Here is a 12,695-nt window from a genome sequence, read left to right on the forward strand (position 1 = left end):
GAGAGAGAGAGAGAGAGAGAGAGAGAGAGAGAGAGAGGAGATTAAACTGTAATACTTGGAGGAGGAAGATTTTTGAAGGAGGAAGAATTTAAGGTAGACCTTGGAGGAAGGGGAAGGAAAAATTCCAGATGTGAGGAAGGACTTGAGCAAAGAGGTAAAGGCAGCATAGTAAAAAGGCCACTGGCTCTGGAGACAGAGGACCTCGATTCAAATTCCACCTTTACATTTACTGGCTGTGTGATCATGGGTAGGTCACCTTACCTCTCTGAATCTTGTTTTCCTTAACTACAAAATAGGGATAATAAAATTGTCAGTGCCTATCTCACAGGCTAATTATGCAAAACTGCCAGTAAAATCTTAAAGCACTGTGATAGTATGAGAAAAACTTTATCAGGGTTTGGGGGGAGCTAATGTTTTTATTTTTCCCCTAGCTCTCTCTCTGGCTAGAAGCTTCCATCCTAGAAGCTACAGGCCTCCCCCTAAAATAATCCTGACCTTTCCTCAGCTTTGCATTCAAAGTGGGAAGTCAATTGGATACACCTGGATGAGATCCCACACCTTCCCTCCCAAGCTCTTTGCCCTCTTGAGCATCCCTGAACTTCCCTGTTGCATGGAGTCCTACCCACCAAACAGGGAAGAGTGTCACGAACTTGGTTTAGTGATGTGCCATGTCCAGGGAACAGTCAGAGGGCCTGATTTCAAATTTCACTTTTAATATTGACTATATGTGTGAGACAGGGCAAATCACTTTATCTCCCTGGGTCCCAGTTTCCACATCTATAAAATGAGGGGATTGGACTAGATGATCTCTGTGATTCTTTTCAGTTTTAAATTTATAATCCAATCATTCTATGACTTCCTCCCTGAGCCATAGCATAAAGAATATCATATCTAAAGCTTTTATGGCATCCCTGTTTGTATTTCTTCCACAACCCACTTGTGAGGTGGGGAAATGGGATATGGGAGGAAGGAGATACTGCCCCAATGCCCTTCAGTAGAATCATTAGGGTAAAAGTCAAACATAGACAACATGATTCCCAGGTCCAAATGCCTTCCAATTCTTGGACTTCCATCCAAAGAGTAATCTTCCTATTCCAAGTTTGGGAATGGTGGTCAAGGATGTTCTGTTACTGACCTGAGATGGGGGTGCAAAATTTTTGATCCAGAAACTCAAAATTCCTCCATTTATCTCCACAATACCTAAATGGCAGAGCCAAAGAGGACCTATCCAAATTGCCATTAAGTTCCTTAATGTAATTGGATGGCTGATAATGTAAATGAATGACCTCATTAGAATATTTTTTGGTGGGGCAGCTAGGTAGTGCAGTGAATAGAGCCCTGGAGTCAGGAGAACCTGAGTTCAAATCCAGCCTCAGACACTTAACACAAAATGTAGCCATGTGACCTTGGGGAAATCACTTAACCCCAACTGCCCTCCAAAAAGCAAAAAAAAAAAAAAACCCCAGAATATTTTGGGGTATTTAGAAACATAGATGCTGTGCCTTAGAAATCACAAACAATGTATCCCCCAATTTCTATTTGAGGAAACTGAGAACCAATGAGGTGATTTATTTGTCTAGTGTATCTGGACCAGGAGGGCCAGACCTCCTCATTAGGAGTCCAGTGTTCCTCTCCAATTCATCAAAATGTCTTCCTTTTGCTTTATTTTATGACCAGGTTAAGCAACAATAAGTAGTATCTCAAAGGACTTTGCATTGTGTGTATAAGTTCATTAAACTGACAAAAGTGCATGGCAGCATCCTCCCAGCCATAACAGTGCCATCCCTCCCAAGATCTAGTACTTCCATCAAACTCAGCTGGAGCTGATAAGATAGAAACATGCCTGCTGGTGCTGGAATGGGGCTGATGAGGTGAGAGCCGAATGAAGATTTCTATCTCTGTACAGCCTATTGAATTGTCTATCCAGGTGTCAGGCTTGACTGGGAAGTGAAGGGCAAAACTTCTCAGGTGAAATGTAAACTTGACCCAATTCAGAAAGGAAACTAGGAACAATGAGGAAGGTAATTCAATTAATAAACATGTATTAGGAACCTTGGAAGGGCCAGATACTGTACTAGGCATTGAAGCAGATGCAAAGATGAGGGGCATAGGATGTACTTTCAGAGAGCTTGTAGTCTAGTAAGACAGAAAAAACTTATATGCAAATAATCATAGTACAAAAAACCCTAATGCTCAAATAGACCTGTGATTTCATTAATTTGGATGTCCCCTCCAAATACTCAGTTACAGTCCATCCAGGTCTGCCCATCCTAGGTCTCTTGCCCAATCACAAACTCTAAAGAGTTGTTGGAACCTAGAACAAATCACATTGAGTTTCAAAGTGTGACCCACTTTGACCTGCCCTCCCATAATTGTATAAGTTTCCAATATGGGCCTGGAAGTAAGCTGTGCCAGTCTTTCAAAGACCAGCCTAACTAAGGACGGAGAGGCTTACCATAGTTAGGTTGACTACTAGGTGATAGATTCTTTGTCCCTGAAACCAACAGAATCTACTGTTTAAAATAGATATAAGCAAATAGTTAAATGACTTTACAAAAGAGAGATATGACTTATGCCTAGCAATACCAGGACAATTTCACAGAGGGGATGATATTTAACCTGGACCCCAAAGAATTAGTAATATTTTCGTGTGCGAAGGTAGAGGAATGGGGAAGTGAAGAGACAGGCATTTCAGACATAGGGAAGACAATGAAGAAGACACAGACCCTGCTGCTTACTAAAGGGAGAGACCTAATCATCAAAGTGAGAAGACAATTTGGATAAAGGTTTGCAGGTGCTGAGAGCCTGATCGGGACTTTCTATCCATGCCCTCATTCTGTCACCTACCAGTCATGGCTTTGCAATAAAATACACCCTCTTTCTCTTTATAGCAACAATATGGCCGAAGTAACCACATCAAAACATTTGTCACCTCTTACTAGATCTGGTTCTGGAGTCAGAGGCTTTGAATTTAAATTTTGCCTCTGACACTAGCTGTGTGACCTCAGATGGGTGGGTTACTGATCCCCCTCTCTGAGTCTCAGATTCTTCATTTATAAAATGAAGAAGTGGCATTAGATGACTTCTTATGACTTTTTCAGAACTAAATCTATGCTCCCTCTAGAGATGTTGGTTAATTCTACCTAGACAGTTTAGGAATTCAGGTAGTTACCTTCAGATAGACAGTGGTAATTTGGGTTAGCTGTGCCAACATAACCCCAACTAGTTTGGCTCACCATAAGCATGGTGAGCCAAGTTTCAGAGATTTAATCAATTGCACCTTTCCATTAAAAATGTAAATATCAACATCATAGCCTAAGTATTAACTTTTACATCATAAAAAAATGTGAATAATAAGCTTAAGTCATGATACAATGTAGTGCAGTTTTCAGAGAAAAAAAAACCAACAGCAAAAAACATCCCAGGTATAGATTGGGCCCTGTGTCATTAAATTCAAGTGGTTCAATCACAGTTTAACAGAACCTTGGCTTTCCTTTCTATTTTCCCTCACTTACAATGCCAAAATGCCCCAGGCCACTGGCCTTTCCTTAGCCTCCTGAGCGGTTTACAGCTGTTTTCCCACAGCTATTTAACTGAGGGTCATTAATGGTCTGCCCTCAGGTTGCTAGCTGGCTCTTAACTCCCTCTACCTACCAAGTCACTCTCCAGAGAAAAGTCTGCCTTGCTAATCTCAGGGAAGGCCTTACTCTGCTGCAGGCTCCCTGTGCCTGCAATCTGCTTGATCTTTCCCCTTCTAGATCAGAAAGAGAAAAGCCAGAGAAAGGTACATGCTGCGGTGCCTTCGCTCCCAGACTGCTGCCGCAAAGCCCAGCCTGCCAGGGTTATCTTTTCCTGACTGAAAAGCAATCAGGCTTCCCAGTCTCTTCAGCCTCACTCCTAGCTCTGGAACTGAAGTCTCTCATTCATTAATTATATCTGCATAGAATGGACCTATTACTGCATCAAAATTCCTAGGGCTTGGACACCTAGTGCCTTGGACACCCTTTGAACTATTGAAAACAGTTTCTAAAAGTCTGCTGTGGTTGATGATTAATTGGATATCTGGTCACAAGTCTGATACTAGCTGGGTGACCTTGGACAAGTCCTTTCACATCTCTGAATCTCTGTCCCTTCAACTGTAAAATGAAAGGGTAGGACATGATCAGCTTTAAAGTGACCTTCAACCCTAACTTCAAAGAATATTACAGAATCTGCTTCATTTGTTTCAGTCATGTCTAACTCTCTGTGACCTCATTTGGGGTTTTCTTGATAGAGATACTGCAGTGTTTACCATTTCCTTCCTCAGCCCATTTTACAGATGAGGAACTGAGGCAAACTGGGTTAAGTGACTTGTCCAGGATCAAAGAACTGGTAAATGTCTGAGGTCGGATTTGAACTCTGGAAGGTGAGTCTTCCTGACGCTAAGCCTGGCACTCTATCCACTGTGCCACCTAGCTGCCTATCATAGAATCTATTATGATTCTGTTCTAGTGGAGTGAGGGGAAACTCTGCATGTGCTCCAGCCCCTTTCTGTAGGGACATATGGTCTGGTACCTCGGTCAATAACATGCTCTATACATATGTCCTAATTCTTCCCAAATGGTTACAATTAGAATAGCTGAGCCCAGTAAGAGAATCCAATTCAATTAAGTAAATATTTAGTAAGAGCCTACTATGTGTAAAGTAAGGGAAACAAGGTGGTGCTGTGGTTAGAGCCCTGAGTCTGGAATCAGGACTCATCTTCCTGAGTTCAAGTCTAGCCTGAAACACTCACTAGCTGTGTGACCCTGGAGAAGTCACTTAACTCTGTTTGCCTCAGCTTTCCTCATCTGTAAAATGAGCTGGAGAAGGAAATGGCAAAGCACTCCAGTGCTTTTGCTGAGAAAACCCCAAATGGGGTCATGAAGAGTTGGACACGACTGAAACCACTGAACAGCTACAACAAATGTGTAAAGTGTTCTCCCAGTCACTGGGGCTAGGAAAGCCAAAATAAGACAGTCTCCTCAAGGAGCTTACATTCTGCTTGGGAGGGGGCACAACATGAACACAGAAGGGTGGAGCAATGGGTCGAGCTCTGAACTTAGAGAGAGGACAACCTATATTCAGATCCTACCTCAGATACTCACTATCTTCGTGACCCTGAGTAAGTTACTTACCCTCTGTTTCAGGTGACTCGACTATAAATGAAAGGTTTGACTTGATGCTCTCTAAAGGTCTAAGTCTATGCACCTATGATCTTTTTTTTTTTGAGGGGGGAAGACAAGGCAATTGGGGTTGTGACTTGCCCCAAGGTCACGCAGCTAGTAAGTATTTGAACTGTCTGAGGCCAGTTTTGAACTCAGGTCCTCCTGCCTCCAGGACTGGTGCTCTATTCACTGCAGGACCTAGGTGTCCCCACCTATGATCTTAATACACCAATAGGGTAGGGTGTAAAGTTGGGAGGACAGAGAGGAAAGATCCAACAAAGAATTTTTAAAATCAGATAGATGGGGGCAGCTCGGTGGCACAGGGAATAGAGCACCAGCCGTGGAGTCAGAAGGACCTGAGTTCAAATCCAGCCTCAGACATTTAATACTTACTTGCTGTGTGACCTTGGGCAAGTCATTTAACCCCAATTGCCCTGCCTTCCCCCATCCAAAAATAGAACAAAAAATAAAAATAAAATCAGATAGACTTTTAATAAATCATTTCAGCTAAGCATATGTTTGAAATATGTTTTTCACAGACTTAGGATTTAGAATTAAAATTCTGTTATCTCTTTAGGAGTAGCCTCTTGGAGTCCCTCAGTCACAGTAAGACCATCAATAAAGACCCAAAGCTTGTTGTCAATTCTCTAGAGAGTCTTCCTTCCTTTATTAGCATGAATCAGTAGAAAAGGCCCATAGCCATTTTCTCAATTCCCCAAGAGTCTTCTTTCCCTTCCCTAGTATAAATCAGCACCAGTCCATAAGTCCAGGATGTCCATTCCTTCCCCCAATCAACAGTTAAGAACCCAATAAAAATGTACCAGCTTTCACCAGTTTGGGAAAGGTATGCCCCATTCCTTCCAGGGTTCCAACAGAGTGCCCAATTCCACTATTACCCAAATGGACCCAACACGTTTCCACTATTTTCCTTCACTGCCTTCATATCACATATCTCCTTAAGAAAGCTGGCTTGGTTTGCTGTCTTCTTATGTGCTCCATGTTTCCTTGTCTGCATTAAGACACAAGTGACATTGGAATATCCTCCTATGTAACTCTCTCATTTTATAGATGAGGAAACTTAGGTTAAGTGGTCACACAAATACTAAATAGCAGAGCTATTTTGATATATAGGTCCCCTGACATTGCTTCCTTCCAGAGAAGGGCTGACATCTATCTTGTCACTGAAATCCGAGTATAAATATGATTCTTCTTATAACAGGCTGGTTTTTACCTTTTCGATAAGAGACAACCAGGATACTTTGGGGCACTTGGTGCCTGGAGAGTTGTATGTGAGAGGAAGATAAAAGCATGGGAAGGTGGGAAACAGCATAAAGGAGTGGTACCAGAGATAAGCACTAACCAGATCTTGATTAACATCCCTATAGCTCATCCTAGCTAAGACTGTCTGCAGTACAGTGTTCTGGGGGAAGGAAGTTCAAATCTGCATTGGGTCTAATAACCCCACTGGCTCCTGAGCTGAGAATGCATTTGAAACAGGAGGAAATTTCAGAGAATCAGGAGAAGGTAACAAGGGAGGCCTCCCAGGGTTTGATAGTGAGACCTCATACTGTTTCTCATCCCTTCCCCTTGTGCTCAGTGGTCTACAGAAATAATGAAGAAGGAACAATCTGCCAATAATCCCAGTGCCAGAGTGTCATAAGGCAAGGGCAGGGGCCATTATTTGCCCAGGTATTTTGTACTTTGGGGTCTGCAACATTGCACTGCATATACTTATTGCCAGAGGGAAGCCAATCACAGAAGCCCATGTGGAGTTTGGAAGGGGCTTCAAGTGTGGTGAAACCACAGAGCTCTAAGGCACAAGTGAAAGAGGGGGATGTTCTCTCTAAGGAGACAGTGGTCCTACAGAGGAGGTGGGAGGGAGGCTGGATCAGGGAGCTAAGAAATTATGAAAACGAAGAACACTTCCAGGAACTAGGAACAAGATCTGAATACCCTATGGGGAGAAGGGAAAGGTCGTTCTGCTGCTGTTTGTTAATAAGGAGTTTAATATGCGACTGGAGCCATTTCATTTCCTCACTCAGGACCAGATTAGGAGCAATTCAGGGCTTTATGGTTTATAAATGAATCAGTCTCCTCCTCTAAAGAGTACTGAGGTCAGAGCAAATGAACTTGGTTTTGCTTGCTGGAATCTTTGGGTGAGTTTATTTAGAGGCCATTCATTTGTTTCCTAGGAGTGGTCTGTCAAAGGATAAATCCTCCTTAGAAATTAGAAATGCCTCTGATGCTTACAAATACAAGTCCTTATCTCAATTCTCCATGGTACCCCCATTCTGCTCCTCACTCTTGACTCCTAGGTTGCTTAGATGTCAAAACCAGTCCCACCGTTGCTTTCAGCAGTCTGCCCATTGCTAGTGGATGTATCAATCAGTCAACAAACTGTTTACTAAAGGTTTGCTATGATCCTGTGAGAGGCATGAGGGGTGCAAAAATAGAGACAAAATTATCTCTGACCTCAAAGAACTTACATCTGATTGTGGGTAGGTACGATGTATAAGTATGAAGTAATTAGGGGTGTAACACTAGCAGCTGGGAAGGGGCATCAGGTGATGCTTAAGTCCTGAGCTTTGAAAGAAGTTAGAAGTGCTAAGAGGTGGAAGCCAAGAGGAGAGGTATTCTAGGCATGAGCCCAAGCAAATGAATGGAGAGGGGAGATAGAGTAAGGTGGTTTTTTATTTATTTGTTTTGGATTTTTTTGTTGTTGTTTTTGGAAAGAATAACAAGAAAACCAGTTGGACTGTAGTAAAGAATTTGTAAAGGGAAGGAATGCAGAATAAGGATGGAAAGACTGACTAGATCCAGCTTTTGATCTCAACCAAAGGCGTTTGCATTTGACCCTAGAAGTAATAAGGAACCACTTGAGTTTATAGACTAGGGAAATGGCATGATCAGACTTGTGCTTTAATAAAAATCACTTTGCCAGTTATGTGGAGAATAGATTAGAAACAGCTTCCTTATCATGGGGTAGTTGCCTCAGGGACTGGGGGGAGAAAGAGGGACCTTGTCCAAGGCACAATCAAAGATGAGTCTCTGCAAGTTCTTCGGTCATTGATGTTGGTGCTGACATTATGAAAAATGAGTTTCCTTCCTGTTAACTTAATAAAGGCAACAGGGCTCTTAAAGGCTCTTCCCAGCAAGTGGGAAGAAGTGGTTCTTTCTATTCACACCAGTTAGATAGGCAATAAGACATATATATATATATATATATATGTACATATATATACATATATGCATATATGTGTGTACATATATATACATATATGCATATATATATAGATATAGATATATCTGATCCTCATAGTTTCTGGGCTGTCTTCTTCACTCTGGTATAGGACTGACTATTCAGATAATGTTCCTCAGGAAGAAATGTACCTTTCTCTTCTCCACCCCTAACTCCCTATAAGCCTGGCCCTCTTTTACCTGGAATATGAAGCACTTTATTTATGTCATGAGCTCATCTAGGGAGCTTCCTTCCTAGTTGCAGGAGTAATTCATATTTGGAAGGTCTCAGAAGTAACTTTGCTCATTTGCTTTGTTTTTGTTTTTTCCTGGAAGGACGCTTGGATTAGAGATGACAAATTCTTGTCAATTTTGAAACCAAGTGGCGGGAAGAGAATCTAGGGGAACAAAAAACAGAAATCAGGGAGAAATTGAGATTTATTCCATAGTCTCTGTGTTTGGCTTTTTGTTTTAGTGTCTTTTACAAATCCGAAGCTCATAGTAGGATTGATCCTTGACTATCTCATTTATTAACATTGAAATCTTGCTCCAACATCAAACATGCCAAGGTCACCCACTGCATCCCATTACTAGTTATTTTGACTTTTATCTTGCCACTGGACTTCAGTGACTGGAAGAAAGAGTGAAGCTGATGAGTTTGCCCAGCTATGCCTCCTTTTAAAACCAATTTACGCCTGAGTCAAGATGTCACCCCATGATGTCATTGGTTCTCTTCAAAGATGAAGCGTCAACAATAAGAAAAAAGGATCTTGAGCTAATAAAGGGACTGGATTAGATCATAAAGTCACAAGGTTACTGCTTTAGAGCTGGAAGAGATTATAGTACCTCAGAGATCATTTGGTCCAATCCTCTTGTTTTCCATAAGGAAACTGAGACTGAGAGTGACAAAGTAGCTTGCTCAAGGTCAAAGTGTTAGTAAGTATCAAATCCAGGTTGACCTAGCTCTAAGTCAAAGGCCCTGGGTCTGAATCATGACAGCCATTTACAACCTGTGACTTTGAGTAACTTTACAGTTTTACATCTCTGGGCCTCAGTTTCTTCACCTGTAAAATGAAGGGGTTGAACTAAATGACCTCTAATTTCTCCTTTTACTCCAGTCTAGATCTATGATACCAGAGCCCAGTGTTATTACATTGTTGGGAAACCTTATTTGTTAATACTGTCAGCTTTATGTGGCTAGAACATTGTCTAACCCAAAGGCTTCCTGTAGAGATAAGGATGACCTCAGAGACATTCAGGAAGCTGGAGGATCACAAGGAATTCCACCCAGTCCTTGTATTGGGACTGCTCAAAGTTGGTGTTTTGGGTTCCACCCAAGTTTGTGTTTTGGACTCCCTAAATTAGAGTGACTTACCTACTGATATGTGTCCCAAACTACCCATCTCTTGGAGACTACGTACTGCCTATGTGAATGCAATCAGGTAAATGCCCCTACGCCCTTCTCTTGACTCTAGACAAAGTAACCTCACAGAGATTTGTAGAGGGAACCACGCCTTCTTTCTAGTTCCCTCTCTACCAAATGACCTAATAAATTTCTTTCTAAGACTATTTCAGATTTTGGAGTTTGTCCTCATGACTTAATTCCTGGCACATAGTAGGCATTTAACAAATCTTACTGAAATGAATGGAATTTATCTCAGTTCCCCTTAGCCTCAAGGTATTGAGGAGACTGAGAGGACACAGAACACCTAGAGGGGACTTGGAGAAAAAAAAAGGCTCTAAATTGGGCAGCTAGGTGGCACAATAGATAGAGCACTGACCCTGGAGCCAGGAGGACCTGAGTTCAAATGTGGCCTCAGATATTTACTGGCTATGTGACACTGGACAAGTCACTTAACCTCTATTGCCTCCCAAAAAGGGGGGAGGGTAGACTCTGAATGGGAAGGATGGGGACTAGAGACAAACTTTACAATCATACTGTGTGATCTGTTCCTGCCTATATGATTGTTAAGCTTGGAGAACTTGGGAGAGATAATCTTAATGTCTCATGTTTGAACAGAAGAAGCATGGTGGAGTGGATAGAGACCAAGTCTTGAAGCCAGGAAGAACTGAGTTCAATCCCACCTCTGTTAAGATCCTGACTGTCTGAACTTTATCTCTCAGTGGTTAACTCATTATTAGCTGCTGAGAAGGCGCTAACTTACATTGATAGGAAATTTCCTCACTTGGAAAGTGAGGAAAAGACAGAGGTCCAGCCCTTCCCTATTCCCCTTCACATATTGCTTTCAAAAAACTTACGTTCATTATCACAACCATAAAGAGGACGCACTCCCGTTATATTTTGCCTAACAATCACCCAATGGGATGGGTACCACTGGACCACCCTCTGCAGCTCTGAATCAGTCGTAAAAGATTTAAAATATTCTTCTCCAGAAAGAGAAACCTTTCTTATAAGTGGTTTCTGCAAGAACCTGAGAAATGTTCCTCTTTTAATGCTTATGCAGTTCTCATCTGATATATTACATACCTAATTAGGGCTTGGAAGATAAAAAGGTACACGGGTGCCCTTCGTTTTCCGCACACAAGGTTAGGCCGTGTAAATTAGATGGAACGCCATTAATAATCAAGCAAACAAGGTCAGCACCATTGTTCACTGCATTCTTTCCACTTCTATTAGGTTAATTCTACATTTCCCAGGCTCTACAATTGAATAGTGATTACTTCGCTAAATACTACATGAGTTTTGACAAAAACAAACCCCGAAGGAATCAAAATAAGTAATTTCTATTCAGCAGAAATCATTTTCAGATTAGTCTGCGTGCAATATTATACAACCCAATTATGACAATATGCAGACATGTATAATAAATAAGGAATATGAGATCTAACACAGTCTGAGGTTAGGCAAGAGGAGGTGAGAAAGCATGTTACACAGAGCAATGGTGAGCTTCCTATCCAGCACACCCGAAAAGTGGCTGGATGTAGCATGAACCACTTTCACCAGTAATGATAGTAGTAATTATAGTTTACATTTATATAATGCTTTAAAGTTGGCAAAGTGCTTTACACAAATCCCAGTTTTACACAAAATACAGAAACCATGGGATAAGTCTAAACTTCTTTCTGGCTTCTACTTTGCAGTCCCCCAGATTTTCTTATACCCATTAATTTCAAATTCTACAGGAATGTGACATCTGCAGCTGGGTGGAGTGTTGGGCCTGGAGTCAGGAAGATCTGAGTTCAAATCTAGCTGTAGACACTTACTAACTGTATGACCCAGGGCAAGTCACATAATCCTCTTTGCCTCAGTCTCCTCATCTGTAAAGTGAGCTGGAGGAGGAAATGGCAAACTAATCCACTGTCTTGGCCAAGAAAACTCCAAACAGGGTCATGAAGGAACAGACACGACTGAAAAACAACTGAACCACAACAAAATCCAAACATCCTTCCAGGAGAAACAATAATAATAAATCAAATGAGCATTGCAAAAATGACTTCCAGGACCTTCCAACTTGACATTAGTCTTTTAGGGAGGAAGGAAGTTCTCTGGGTACCCTAACATATAATATCAAATGCATGTGTGCACACATTATATATACACATGTGTATATACATATATAGCATATATACATGATGTATATAGACACAGAATATATACACACATACATATATGTATACATATATAATCATATATATTTATATTTGATCCTCACATCAACCTTGTTTGATAGATTATTGCTATACACATTTTATAGATGAAGAAACAACTTTTCAAAAATCTATCTAGCTATACATTAAAGCAGCTAAGTGGCACAGTAAATAAGTGCCAGACCTGGAGTCAGGAAGACTCATCTTTGTGAGCTCAAATCTAGTCTCAGACACTTACTAGCTGTGTGACCCTGGGCAAGTCACTTAACCCTGTTTGCCTCAGTTTCCTTATCTGTAAAATGTACTAGAGAAGGAATAGCAAACCACTTCAGTGTCTTTGCCAAGAAAACCCCAAATGCAATCACAAAGAGTCTGAAACAACTGAACAGCACAGGGTTATTATGAAGATCAAATGAGATAATATTTGGAAAGCACTTAACACAGGGCCTGCCACAGGGTAGGTGCTTAATAAAAGTTTCTTGCCATCCTATTTATCTACCCATCTTTCAAGGACCTGCTCTGTCCCTCCTAGCCAGTGTCAGAGATATAACTCGGACCCTTATCTCCTATTCTAGTGCCCTTCTTATTACACTATTCTCTTGAGAGAAGAAATATGAAGGGAAGTCACATTCGGAATTTGTTCCCTGGTATGGACATTCCCTA

Source organism: Petaurus breviceps, unplaced genomic scaffold (assembly GCF_028583685.1).
Source record: "Petaurus breviceps papuanus isolate PSGF00001 unplaced genomic scaffold, PetGlider_PUasm1.0 118, whole genome shotgun sequence".
NCBI classification, from domain to species: Eukaryota; Metazoa; Chordata; class Mammalia; order Diprotodontia; family Petauridae; genus Petaurus; species Petaurus breviceps.